The sequence below is a fragment of the Leptonychotes weddellii genome, chromosome 10 (genome assembly GCF_054177405.1).
Source record: "Leptonychotes weddellii isolate Sample4059 chromosome 10, ASM5417740v2, whole genome shotgun sequence".
NCBI lineage: Eukaryota > Metazoa > Chordata > Mammalia > Carnivora > Phocidae > Leptonychotes > Leptonychotes weddellii.
In genome coordinates, this window is record NC_138378.1 from 9331987 (window position 1) to 9344863 (window position 12877).

General features: G+C 53.4%; 1 protein-coding gene across 1 annotated transcript in view; it reads left to right on the forward strand.

The window, feature by feature from the left end:
- The first annotated feature begins 8410 nt into the window (after positions 1-8410).
- Positions 8411-12877, forward strand: part of NFATC2 (nuclear factor of activated T cells 2) — a 154465-nt gene continuing 149998 nt past the window's right edge. Inside the window, exon 1 of the mRNA XM_081832582.1 lies at positions 8411-8746. The gene's annotated coding sequence lies outside the window, so the exon portion shown is untranslated. The remainder of the gene's footprint in view (positions 8747-12877) is intronic.

Sequence of the window (12877 nt, forward strand, 5' to 3'; positions counted from 1 at the left end):
GAGAGTATGTCCTATCCCTTTAAGAGTTTGATTCCAGGCCTTTTCACCATGTGACCTAGGTCAAGTCATTTAACCTTGTTCATCATCTTTGAAAAGGGAAAATATTTGAACTTCTTTCAAAGATTATAAGGACTAGATGAGTTAATACATGTCAAACACTTGGAATAAGGCAGAGTGTAGAATAAACAATAAATTTTAGTGACTATTATTGACACCATGTAGATGACACTGTTCGTGAAGGCAAGTGTGACTAGGTTATGTGGCTCTCCCATGAGTTTTGTGGCTCCCCAAGCCTCTCCCTTAGCAGGACTAGCAACCTGCTTTGTAATGTGTGTTGACCTCTCTTGCCCCCACTGGATGGAGAGCTCCCTGAAGACATGTACTGTCTGTCTTGTTTCCTCACTGTGTCCCCAGCAGCAAGTTCAGGGTCACATGGCAGGTGCCCAGGAAGCCTGTCAAATGCATGAAGGAATGAATACTTCCAGTGACAGCAGGCTCACCACCATAGAGGATGCTGCCTCAGGGCCTTTGCACATGCTGTTTCTTCTGTTGTCAGTGTGTTTCCCCAACTATCTGCATAACCAGTTCTCCTGTTTTACTCTGCTCAGTGCCACCTCCTCAGTGAAGCCTTCCCTGACCATCCTGGCTGAAACCATCCCCTTCCCCCTTCCCTCTCTAGCTTCTTGTTCCACTTTGTTTTTTTCTTGGCACGTATTGCCACACAACGGTGTCTTCTGTATTCATGTGCCCACTTTTGATCTCCCCCCGTGGACTGTGAGCTCAGTAGAGACAGCATCTGCATCTCTCTCTCTCTCTTTTTTTTTTTTTAGCATCTGCATCTCTTGCTCACAGCTGCATCCCCAGTGCCCAGAAGATTGCAGGTCTGTGACAATGTCTGTTGAATACATAAACAAAGCAACAAGATAGCCCATTTGATTTTTTACGGATGAGGCATAAAATTCGACTTATATGCACCTCAGTCCTTCTTTTAACAGACGGAAGGCCTGACTCTTTCCAGCTTAGCTCTCAGAAAAATGCAAACGAGATAAGCCTTTCCTTCTCCCCCTTTCTTTTTCTTCTGCCCGCAGAGGGAGAAAGGCAAGCCAAGCTGATTCCTTCTCACTCCACGTCAGCTCTCCAGCTTCTAGGAAAATCTTCCCCATCCCTGAGGGCCCCCGGGGCATTCGGAGGGCCGCCTTTGGCCTCCTGCCGCATCCCGGCTCAGTGATCTTGGAGCAGCAGAGGGAGCCCCGCAGAGGGGCAGGCTCTCCCTGGAAACTTGCTGTCAGCAGGCCGATGAGCTGGCAGGGAACGTCCAGGGTTCTCTCCAAATGCCTTGGAAACCTCCCTGTTGGGTCACATTCCGGCTTGGGGGACCCTGGGATTACCAGAGCTCTCGGTGGCAGCCAGTGGCTGATGGGGAGGTAGCAAGATTCAGCACTTCTGAGTTGGAAAAAGCGGTGCTGGGTATTATTTTGGGAACAGTCAGTCATGAGAACCTCCAAGAGCAGATCGGGGAGGCTATTAAAAGCAAGACAATGTATTTTGAAATGGACCGGGCAGGGGAGACACCTTGCTCTTTGCCACGACCACAGAACTGGGAGTTCTTTCCAGATGAGGTGAACCTTTCCATCCCTTGGAAACGGGGAAAGCCTCTCCAGCTGTTCAGCCACCGCCTCGTTCCTTCTGCCCTGCCAACCCCGGGGAGCATCTCATCCACCTCCGCGGCCACGTGATGGGGTGAGGGGCCTCCCCCGCCAGCCGAGAAGGTGGCCGGACAGACATGTCTCCCTGCCATTCATGGAACAAACATTGAGAGTATCTAGAGACGTGACTCTGGAGTCGGCTGCTGTGGTCCAAGTTCACACTCTGTCTGCTGCCTGGAGTCTCTGTGCCTCAGTTTCCTTCCCTGCAAAATGGGAATAGTCATCTTCACCCCCAGAGTTTTTGTGAGGACAATGAGTGAGTGCATAGACATCACTTAGTAGACAGGAGATAGGATTATTTACTGAGCACCCACCAGTTCCAGACGTCACCCCGAGCCCCACATAAGACGGGCATGCCCTTAGCCTCCCAGTCCAGTGGGGAGATGAGTCATAACCAAGCAAACAAACAGATGAGATAATTTCATATTATTCACTCAACAAACCTTTTGGAGGCCCAACCATATCATTCTAGGTGCCCAGGAGACAGCAGTGGGTAGGACAAAGTTACTGCCCTGGTGGAATCGCTATTTGAGGTGCGAGGCAGGGGAGACATACACGACACGGATGAATATACAATTTATTTGTGGTAAGTGGCAAATACTATACAGAAATTCAACAGGGTGTTGAGGTTGAGATTTGTGGGGTGGGGTTGAGCTGTAGGGTAGAGGACCCTATTTCCAAGATGAGGGTCATAGAACACATTCAGAGGATGACATGAGAACGGGGAATAAGAAGATGCCAGAAGCCGGCCATGAGGGAGCGGGGGACAAAGGGTTCCAGGCAGAGGGGTAAGTCAGCACAAGGGCCACATGGTGGGGCCAGGCCGGGGAAGGACAGGGAGGCTGGGATGGGACAGTGGGGGAGATGGGGTCGGTCAGATGGGTAGGACCGGGTCTTAGAGGCCGATGTGTTAGCTATTGGTTGTTCCCTCCAAACTCAATGGCTTTAAAAAACAAATGTGAATGACCTCAGTTTCCGTGGGGCAGGAGCAGCTTAGGTGGGTGATGTGTCCCCATCATCTGAAGACGTGGCCATTGACAGGAGGCTTTCCAGAGGCCGCCCGTGTGTCCTGACAACATGGCAGCAGGCTGCCCCAGAGGGAGGGACCCAGGAAAGCAAGGCAGAAACCGCATGTCTCTATGACCCGGCTGCAGGAGCCACATACCACCATTTGGGCAAGATCCCAGGGTGGCACAGGGCGGGAGGGGACTGCATGAGAGCGGGACCCCCCCGGGGGGGGGGACACCCTGGGACCTTCGGGGAGGGTGGCCAGGACCTCTGTGGTGGAGGCTGGGGAGCCTCTGAAATGGCATTTTTGGTGGATCTGGGAGCTCCTATAACTGCTGTCCACAGTGGCAAGATGGTAGTTTTAGTACAACGACCGAGTGCTTATGTTACCAGGCCCTGCACTTAGAACTTTAGGCAATGCAGTGTCCTCAGCTCCTCCTGGCTCCTGGAGAAGTAGGTACAGCTCCAGGGCAGGCCCCGGAGGCTGGCGGGGTGACCGGAGTGGAGAGAGGAATGGGGACAAGGGGACGGGAGCCCAGAAAGAGCAGCGGCGTGGTGGAAGGCCAGGCAGCAGGGCAGGACGCTGAGGATGTGGGGCTCTGAGTATTTCCCAAGGGCAGGAACACGGGGCTCAAGGGGCTCAGAGGTGAGCCCTGTGGCTGGAAGGGGTCGAGAAGATTTATAGGTCTTTAAGCCACACATGGGATTTTGGACTTGATTCGGAAGGCAATTATAGCCCCATGGAGGGTCTTAAGCAGGGGAGAATGAGAGGATGGGGTGCCCCCTTTCGACTCTGAAGTTTAGGAAAGAGCATGCAGGACAGCGTGGACTTAAGTAGGGGGCAGGCATAGGAGAGAAACAGGGACAGCAGCGAGGAGGGGGTATGGGGGTGTCCCAGCAGGGCTGGTAGTGTGGGGAGGAAGCGAGGTGGACGGATTCAAGGGCTTTGTAGGAGGGGAAGTGTGGCGGCGGAGGGAGGGACAGAGTTAAGGAGGGCGACCACCGGGCTCCTGACTGAGGGAGCTGGGAGGTAGAGAGGCCTGGGCAAAGCTCACCAGCCCCCTGACCTCCATCCTTTTTTTTTTTAAGATTTTATTTATTTATTTATTTGAGAGAGAGAGAGAGAGAGAAACAGCATGAGAGGGGATAGGGTCAGAGGGAGAAGCAGGCTCCCTGCTGAGCCGGGAGCCTGATGTGGGACTCGATCCCAGGACTCCGGGATCATGACCTGAGCCGAAGGCAGCCCCTGACCTCCATCCTTGAGGCCTCCAGCATTTACGGTCCCCTCGGACAGTCCCAGTGCTGCTACGGTTCCCCAGTACTCCCTTGGCGTGGCGGGGGCCTTCTCAGCCAAGTTCAAGGCAAGGCCCATGACCTCCAGTTGTGTCCCCACCCCATTCCCACCACTCACCGGCGCTAGGTGCATGGCGTTGACTGGTAGGTGAATAGGTATTTGGGGCGGGGGGAGTTCCTCAGGGCAAATAAGAGGCAGTGTAGCCTGGTGGGTCAGAACATGGGCTCTCGAGCCAGGTGGTTCGGGGTTCACATCTCCCTTCTGCCGCTTACTGGCTGTGCAACCCGGAGCAAGCTGCATAACCCCTCTGTGCTGGAGCTTTGTCCTCTGCAAAATGATAATCACAGGGTTGTGGTGACGATTCGGTGAGTTCATTCCTGCCGTACAGTAAGTGCTCAATGCATGTCCACTGGGGTGGAGAGATCCACAAACCTCGCAATTCTGGTTTGCATACACCTGTGTCTGCCCCGCTCTCTGTGCTTGGGACATGTGGCGGTCCAGCCCCCTTCTCCCCTGCTGTCTGCCTTTCGGCAGGAAGGGGCCACAGGTCAAGGTGACCGGCAGACGGAGGTGACACTTGAGCTATAATTGCAGCCGGAGGACCACTGAGGTGCCCTCAGGAAAAATGCCCAAATCCTTCTAAATATTCCTGGTGTTGAATCAGTTGTTGGGGACAGGCCCAGTAAGTGGCGTCTCAGCAGAAATACCTGTGTTTCTTATTTATGGGGCTGTCGGGGGGGAAGAGAGTCTAATAAAAGGCTTCCCCGGTGATTCAAGGTCTCCTGCAGCCCAGATGTCTTGCAGTCTCCCCGGGCCTTTCTCCCCACGGCCACCTGGACTCCTTCTATTTGCTTTGATTCAGCTTCTTTTTCGCTTTTTCCTCATATGCTGGCCCGTTCCCACCCCAGCTGAGAGCTTCTATTTTGGGAGTTTTCGTGGATAATTTAGTGGGCGGAAGCTCCCCACCCACCCCCCTCCGAGCATCCCTTAAAAAAAGGGAGAGTGCTCGAGAGAAGTGAAAAACAGTGGGTGGTTCAGTTCAAAAGGACAAAATATTTCTTGCCCTGGCACTGGGAGAGGAAAGAAATTGTCTGAGGAACCGAACAGCTAAACTAAGAAGCCCAAAGCTGCAGCCCATAAGGGCAAATTAGGTGACTCAGCCTCGACTCCCCCGGCTCCAATCCTTGCAGTATGAGAGTGATTTAAAAGGGAAAAATGCTTAACTGTGACAAAGAGTGGGCTCCATAAAAATGTGGCTAATGCTACTTCTACCGAGTTCCAGAAGGCGGCCCCCTCTCAGCAGCACTGGGCACCTGTGGAGATGGGGACTCGCCTCCGAGGCCTGAGCCTGGGTGGGACTGAGTCTAAAATTATCCCCGATAATGAGTCTGGCAGAAGAGGGCCCAGCGTGCTAGTTTCCTGCCTTGCTTCTGGCCTCTAAGACCTCAGCTCCCAGGGAGGCCTCTGGGAGCAGGGGCCGTGGTGCCAAGAACATGGGCTTTGCTGCCAAACAGAGTTGGGTTCCAGTCTAGGCTGGTGGTGTGAACATCAACTCACTGAGCCTCAGTTTGCTCATCTGTCAATGGGGCTCACAGCATCAAGCCCAGTGGGAAGGCAAGACGAACAACGAGATCCTGCAAAGAATCTCTTGCATGACCTAGATAGCATAGTTGTTTAATAAAGGGAGGCTTTTGGAGGTCAAGGGCATGGACTGCAGGGTCAAACAATCTCAATCCTGGCTTAAGCACTATTCCCAATTTGACTATGGGAAGGTTTTTTTTTTGTTTGTTTTGTTTCATTTTATTACAGATTTTTTTAAAAAAATTATTTGAGAGAGAGAGAGGGCACAAGCGGGAGAGGGAGAGGCAGAGGGAAAAGGAGAAGCAGACTCCCCGCTGAGCAGGGAGCTCTACTGAGGGCTTGGTTCCAGGACCCTGAGATCATGACCTGAGCTGAAGGCAGACACTTAACCGACTGAGCCACCCAGGCGCCCCTTGTTTTGTTTTAGTATATATTTCAAGCACTTATTATATGGCTTCCTGTTGTTAGCATCACGTTCTTATGTCAACTCTGAGTAAGGCATTAATAGTGTCCCCATTTTATAGAGTGGGTAAGTGACTGTGGCAGAGCCAAGAGTCTGATTCTAGAGCTCTTTATCCTGTCTCTCAGGTCATCCGACCCAATGCTGCCCGATAGAACTTTCTACAGTGAGGTAAGCCTTCTATTCTGCTGCACTGTACAACTCGGTAGCAAATAGCTGCGTGTGGCTTTTGAGCACCTGAAGTGTGGTGCATGCAACCAAAGACCTGATGTGTGTGTTTTATTTGTTAATTATTTTCCATTTTAATAGCTGCTTGTGGCTCGTGGCGAACAGCTCAGACAACGCAGGGCCAAGCCCTCCCAGGGTCAGGGTATTACTTTGCGGAGGGTCAAGAGCAGGAATCTATAGACTCTAGCTCAGGGCCAGGCACACAGTAGGTGCCGAATCAGGGCTTGCTATTCATAGTATTTCTGTGCAGAGTGATTGTCCTCAGAAGACAGTGGCTCACAGTCCGCCTGCTGTCCGGATGGCAGCGAAAGGAAGTTGAATGTCGAGTTTCATTCATGCTGAGGATGACCAACTTGGTCATCCGTTGGCTTGCTCAAGACTCTCCCAGTTTTGAAACTGAAAGTCCTGCATCCTGGGAACCTCCTCAATCCCGGCACACCAGGACGGTTGGTCACCCTGTTCTTGCCTCTGATGAGGGGGTGCAGAGTCCTCAGGGAATCGAGCTTCCTCAATAGGCTCACTGAAAAGAATCTCCTCCCTGCCTTACGGGCTGCACTCCAGTATTTGCCAAGTAAAGCAACAGGTAAGTTCATCTGCCCTCGGTGTGCCTCGGTTTCCCTTTTGGAACGTCGGGGAGAAGGACCCCCTGCTTGCGGGGCGGCTGCAAGGAATTCAAGGTAAGGGAGTACAAGGCCGGGCGCACAGGAGGGGGGCACGGAGACCCGTACATCCGACCGCTGGAGGCCTCGCGGGTTGATGCTGGCTTCCAGGTGAGGTGGGGGGGTGAGGCTGGGCGGGGGTGAGGGCTTTCCCCAGTGGCTCTTCGAGGGTCAGCATCTGCAGCAGAAGTGGTCATGTCTGAGAGCCGAGGCCTGGAAAACAGAGTGGTCCCCCAGATGGAGCCAGCGACTTTCAGTGCTCTTAAAGTTCCAGTCTGTCTGTGAGGGGGTGGGGGTGCCGATGAGTCACCGGCCTTGGTGCTACCCACAGTCTGATCAACAGTATCTGCAGTGGCCACTGTCAAAGCTGGCTTTTTATCTCTGGGCCCGGAGTGTCTCGCACCCGGCGCGCAGGTGAGAGGCCGAGCTGGGCGACACTGAGAAAGAGCATCTTGACAATGGCACCTCCCCCCACCCCGACACACCTACCGGGGTCTGTGGCCCATTGATGGGAGCCACGCGTGGCATCCCACGGACCTTCTTCTGGGGAGTGTGCAAAGTTCATGACATCCCTTCCCTTTATTTTCCTGTTTATTCAGAGCATGTGTAAACACATGGGTTGCCTGGTTCCCGCGTCTCTTTGGCCATTTCCTTATTGCTGGAGCCTCTGAGCATCACTGGAAACCTTGGGTTTTCTAAATGAATCTAAAAATAAACTCTTCAAGAAAAAAAAATCTTGGAGTTGGAGAGTTGACACAAGGCACCCTTATTTATTTCTTTTCCCTCCTCCCCCCTCCTCCCCTCCCTTTTCTCCTCCCCTCCCTCCTCCCCACCATCCCCGAAGACAAAAAAATTGGGGCAGCCAGAGAGGCCCCAGGGACCTGGAAGGGCCCCTGGGTCAGTGTCCAGGGGCCTTGAGCACCTGGGCTGTGGGTTTGAGCCCCGGGCAGCTCGCTCCGGGAGAGGCCTGCTTGCAAAACGGGGGGCCTGGGAGTCGTGGGGGGCACGGTTTGCTAAGAGCTGCGGCCGGCTAGGGAAGGCGGTGGCCGGGCCATCCTTGCAGACGGCCGCGGGGCTCCTGCAAGCCCCCACCCCTTGTCCTCGCCGCTGCCCGCCCCTGCTCCCTCTCCCCGACTTTTCTCCCGAACAATCAGGGACTTGTGCTGGCGGCCGAGGGAGCCACGGAGCTGGCTGGCCGCGGAGGAGGCGACGTCATGGATTCCTGAGTGTGAAGTTTGCAGGAAAGCCCTTAGTTTTGGAGATGGCCGGGATCCAGCGGTTTCCATGGCGCTGGATAAACAGGAGGAAACAGTGAGGGAATCCCGTTATTTTACTGCATTGAAAGCCTATAAACACGGAGCGCGGGGAAGGAAGTCGCGTTCCCTCTCGAGTAAGCCCGAGCGCCCAGCCGCGCCGGGAGCGGGAGCGGGAGCAGGAGCGGGAGCGGGAGGTGGGAGCCGGGAGCCGGGAGCCGGGAGCCGGGAGCCGGGAGCCGGAGCCCGAGCCCGAGCCCGAGCCGGGAGCCGGGAGACCGAGCCGGAGCCCGAGCCGGGAGCCGGGAGCCGGGAGCCGGGAGCCGGGAGCCGGGAGCCGGGAGCCCGAGCCCGGAGGCGGCAGGCGCGCAGCTCCCGGGCCGCTCGCAGGCTCCTGGGCCGGGGCAGCCCGGCGAGCATGCTTTAGGGAGGACGGCCCCCGCGGCTCTCCCTCTCCCACGGCGCGCCGAGCCCCCATCCCCTCCAGATGCAGAGAGAGGCTGCGTTCAGACCGGGGCACTGCCATCCCCTCCGCATCATGGGGTCTGTGGACCAAGGTAAGCGACTCGCCTTCTGGTTCCGTCTTTTCGTCCTCCCGCGTCCCAGCCCTGTCCCTTCTGCTCCTTTCGGGCAGCGCTTTGAGCTCCTGGCTGAGGTCGCGGGGAGGCCCGGGGACTGCGGTCTCCTAGGCGCGCAGGTAGAGGGGCAGGAGGAGAGGGGCCTTCGTCCTGGCCAAGGAGGGGAGACCCGGGCAGCCGGCTTGAGGCCACTTTGCGGGGGGCAGTAAGGCGTCCCCAGGCGGGATTCCCTGGGCAGCTCTGTCATAAGGACTGTCCCCTCCGTGGCACAGTGGGAGAGATTCGTGCTACTAACCGCTGGCTGCTTAACCCTTCCAGCCCTGGGCTTCTGACAGCAGATGCCATTCCGCTGCATCATCATCATCATCATCATCATTTAGCTTTTTTTCTTCTTTTAGGAGAACACGCTTGACATTTGACTGTATAATAGATAGAGTGATGAGGATTTTGCTTTTTAACAGAGCAGCAGATACCCGGGGACATTTAAACAACTTTCTTTCCCCCTTTTTGATGTGCCTGTTGGATACAGTCCTCCGGCCCCCCCTTTTAAGTGCAATGTACCATCAGTTTGTTTGGCGATCTGATTACACTCTGCTTTCCGCGTTTCTGTCTTTCCCCCTCCTCTTGGAGTTCGCCCTGGAATCATACTATTTGGATCTTACGGGAGGGGCTTAACGTATGAGAATATGATATGAAAATAACCATCTGGTTGGGATTGCGGAGGGCTTTAGGCTGCACGCTAATGAAGCGGGCTTTAAGAGCGGGAACCAGGCAATGCGATGCGTTTTTCAGAGGCCAGCCCCGCGTGCAGTGGGGGGCACTGCCCAGCCGGCAGGACTGCAAGAGTTAAGTGAAATAAATATGCGTAGGAGGAGTTAGCCTCGTGTCATAAAATCGGAGTTGAATGTAGGTTTTGTGCTCTGTGTGGCTGATTAAAGTTCTGGGGGAAAAGAAATGACAATTTCAGTAAATAAACCTGAAGGGCTTTTTTTTTTTTTTTTTTTAAACCCAAATGAGGCCAAATGCCTTGGGTTAGGTAAATGGTGTGCTTTGCCACAGCGGACCTCAGTGGCGTACATTTTTAGCTGAGTTGCACTTTTGAAAGCAAGACCCTGCCAATGCTTTGAACATTTTTACGGGTACCAGTTTATCCTGTCCTCTGCCAGTGGCCAAGCATATGACAGCAATGACCACAAGCGATACCCTCAGCCAGCTGACAGATCCCTTATGGACACGAATTGGTTTTTACTGTCATACGTACCGGAAAATGGTGTTTGATGTTATGATGGTGGGGGTGGGGACAGACTAATGCCACATTTAGCTCTATCAGAAAGAGAGAGAGAAACAGAGAGCTTGGAGGAGAAATTGGGCTTCTGTTTCACTGTGTGATCTAACACAAGCCTCACATTTTATTGGGGTGGCTACACCTCTGCTCTGGGTTTATGAACTTGCTGCTCTCCCCAGGTTTTGAAGTATGTGTATTTTGGGTGTGCACGTGCATTGCCTTCCCTCCCCGGCCCAAGCTCATGTGTGCAGGGATTGTGAGTATGTGCGTGCCAGGGTGTGTGTATGCATGTGGGAGACAGGGTACCACATTGTTCCCGGCAAACCACACTTGGCATGCCAAGGCAGCTGGGCACCAGAATACAATTCCAGGCGTCAGAGACAACCGACATGAGGGCTTCAGCCGTGTCCTGCATCGGGGTCTCCTGAGGGAAAAACCGAATGGCCCTTGAAACTCATACACCGCCATGAGCCTAGGAACAGACCTGAAGTGTGCATGCAGATGGGCGGGGCAGCAATAGTGAATAGAAATATTTGCATGGTAAGAAAATACTGACCTTGCTGTGCAGCTCCAGGTCAAGGTCCTGGGAAAGACTGAAGAGCTGAAAGAGGTGTGTTCAGTTTTATCTGAAGGGGGATGATGGAAAGTATTTTAGGAATAAACAAACCCAGGATGAGCTCTGCTCACTCCCAGACCCAAACTCCCAGTCTTCTGCTTGGATTAGAATTCCTGCTTGGCCGCATTGCAACTGTGTGATCTTGGGCAAGTGACTTAACCTCTCTGTGCCTCGGTTTCTACATCTGTGAAATGGGGCCAATAATAATGTCTCCCTTATAAGTTGCTGTGAGGTTCAGTGAGGTAACACAGGTAAGGTCCCTACTATGGTGTCATGCTCGCAAGTCAGCACTTGGTCAACTTGGTTAAAGATGCAAAACAACAACCCGGTGACATAGACACGGGATTTCATAGCAAAAATTCTTTGAAGGGATGCGGTGCTTTAAATCTCTCAAGGTGCTCTTTTAATAATATATTTTTTAAAGATTTTATTTATTTATTTGAGAGAGAGAGATTGAGAGACAGAGAGCATGAGAGGGAGGAGGGTCAGAGGGAGAAGCAGACTCCCCGCTGAGCAGGGAGCCCGATGCGGGACTCGATCCCGGGACTCCAGGATCACGACCTGAGCCGAAGGCAGTCGCTTAACCAACTGAGCCACCCAGGCGCCCCAAGGTGCTCTTTTAACTTATTGGAGCTTCCCAGTGGCACAGATTGGGCTAAGATCATGGCTTCTAAAGCCTGTTTCCTCAGCTGCACCAGGGAATAACGATGGTGGGGACCTCGGGGGGGTTGTCATGAGCGTCCCATGAAATCGTGCGCACGAAACCCTCACCTCTGTGCTGACCATGAGGTAAACACACACTAAAGGTTATTATTGCCTGACAGTTGAGGACCAAGAGAGCTACTTTGTCTGAGGTCACACAGCAGGTTAGCGGCACAATGCCTGGTGCACGTACGTGCGTGGAAAGTACAATTATCGTCTCCTTCACGGAGGAGGGGAGTGAAGCCCAGAGAGGTGCAGTAACTGGCCAACCGTTACCCAACAGGGAAGTGGAGGAGCCATAATTTGAATCCAGCCTCTTGACCATATGCTCTGTTGCCTCTGGAACTCGTTCATATTATCCCAGTTCTTCATAACACCGTTTGACAGATGAGGGAGCGGAGGCAGACCGGACCCTGGTCCTGGGTTCTTTTTGCAGTACCATGTTGTTCCCTGACATATCCTGGAAGGGAAAGAGAGCAGTGTGGGAGGAGGTGAAGGGTACAAGCATCGTCAGTAGAGTCAGGGAAACTGAGGCAGCAGCTGATTTTTTTTTTTCAGTTGTAGGGTGAATGGGGGGCTTCTTGCCTTGCCTCAGGGGAACGAAGGTGTGATGTGTCCACGTCCAGTAGAGGAAGAACAGTCCCCAGGCGGCCAGGAGGCTCTTAAGCCAGCACTGCCTTCTGCCTGCACTGGTCAGAGACCCTTCCAAGGGCCCCTCCGCCTGGCTAAGCCCTTCTGTCAATCCCCCTCAGCCCACCTCCAGCAAGGCCTTCAGGTCTCTCCTTCCTTCCCTAGAACTTCAGAGAGAAACACTTATTTTCCCAGATGCTCGTCCAACTACCTTGACTGCAAACGTTCCTTAATTGGGTCGTACACCCCTTTAGGACAGGGCCAGGTCTATTTCTGTGTCTATGATGGGGCCCAGGACACTTCTACACTGGAGAAGCCAACAGCTTGAGATCTGAGTGATCTGAGTTCAAATTTTGGCTCTGCCACTTGCTAGCTGCATGACCTTAGGCAGGTAACTTACTTCACTTTCCTGTGTCTCAACTACTCCACGGATAAAAGGATGACCGTCATAATATGTGGAGTAATAGTTAATAACTGAGCATCAACCAATCAGAACAGCAAGGGCAGGGTCCCAACAGACTCCCCTGCTGGCCCAGGTTTTAACCCTTTGTTTGCTGAATGGCGGGGAAGGTCCCAAGACAGCAGAGACCCTTAGAGGGGATGACGGCAATGATTTATTAATCTTTGGAGAGTTTCAATCTTTTAATAAACAATATGACCCTAAAGTACCCACTTCATAAATAATTGCTGTCATTATTACTGTATTATTCGTTAGTTCAATATTTACCCTACACCCCGCCCCCCCCCCCCCCCCCCCCCCCGCCAAATCCATACTAAAAAGCCAGGTACCAAGTGCTTTCTCTCGCATTTTCACCTTGGATCTATCTCCCTGACTACTAATGTGAGTGATGGAGTATTTCACATCTCGCCCGGAAGA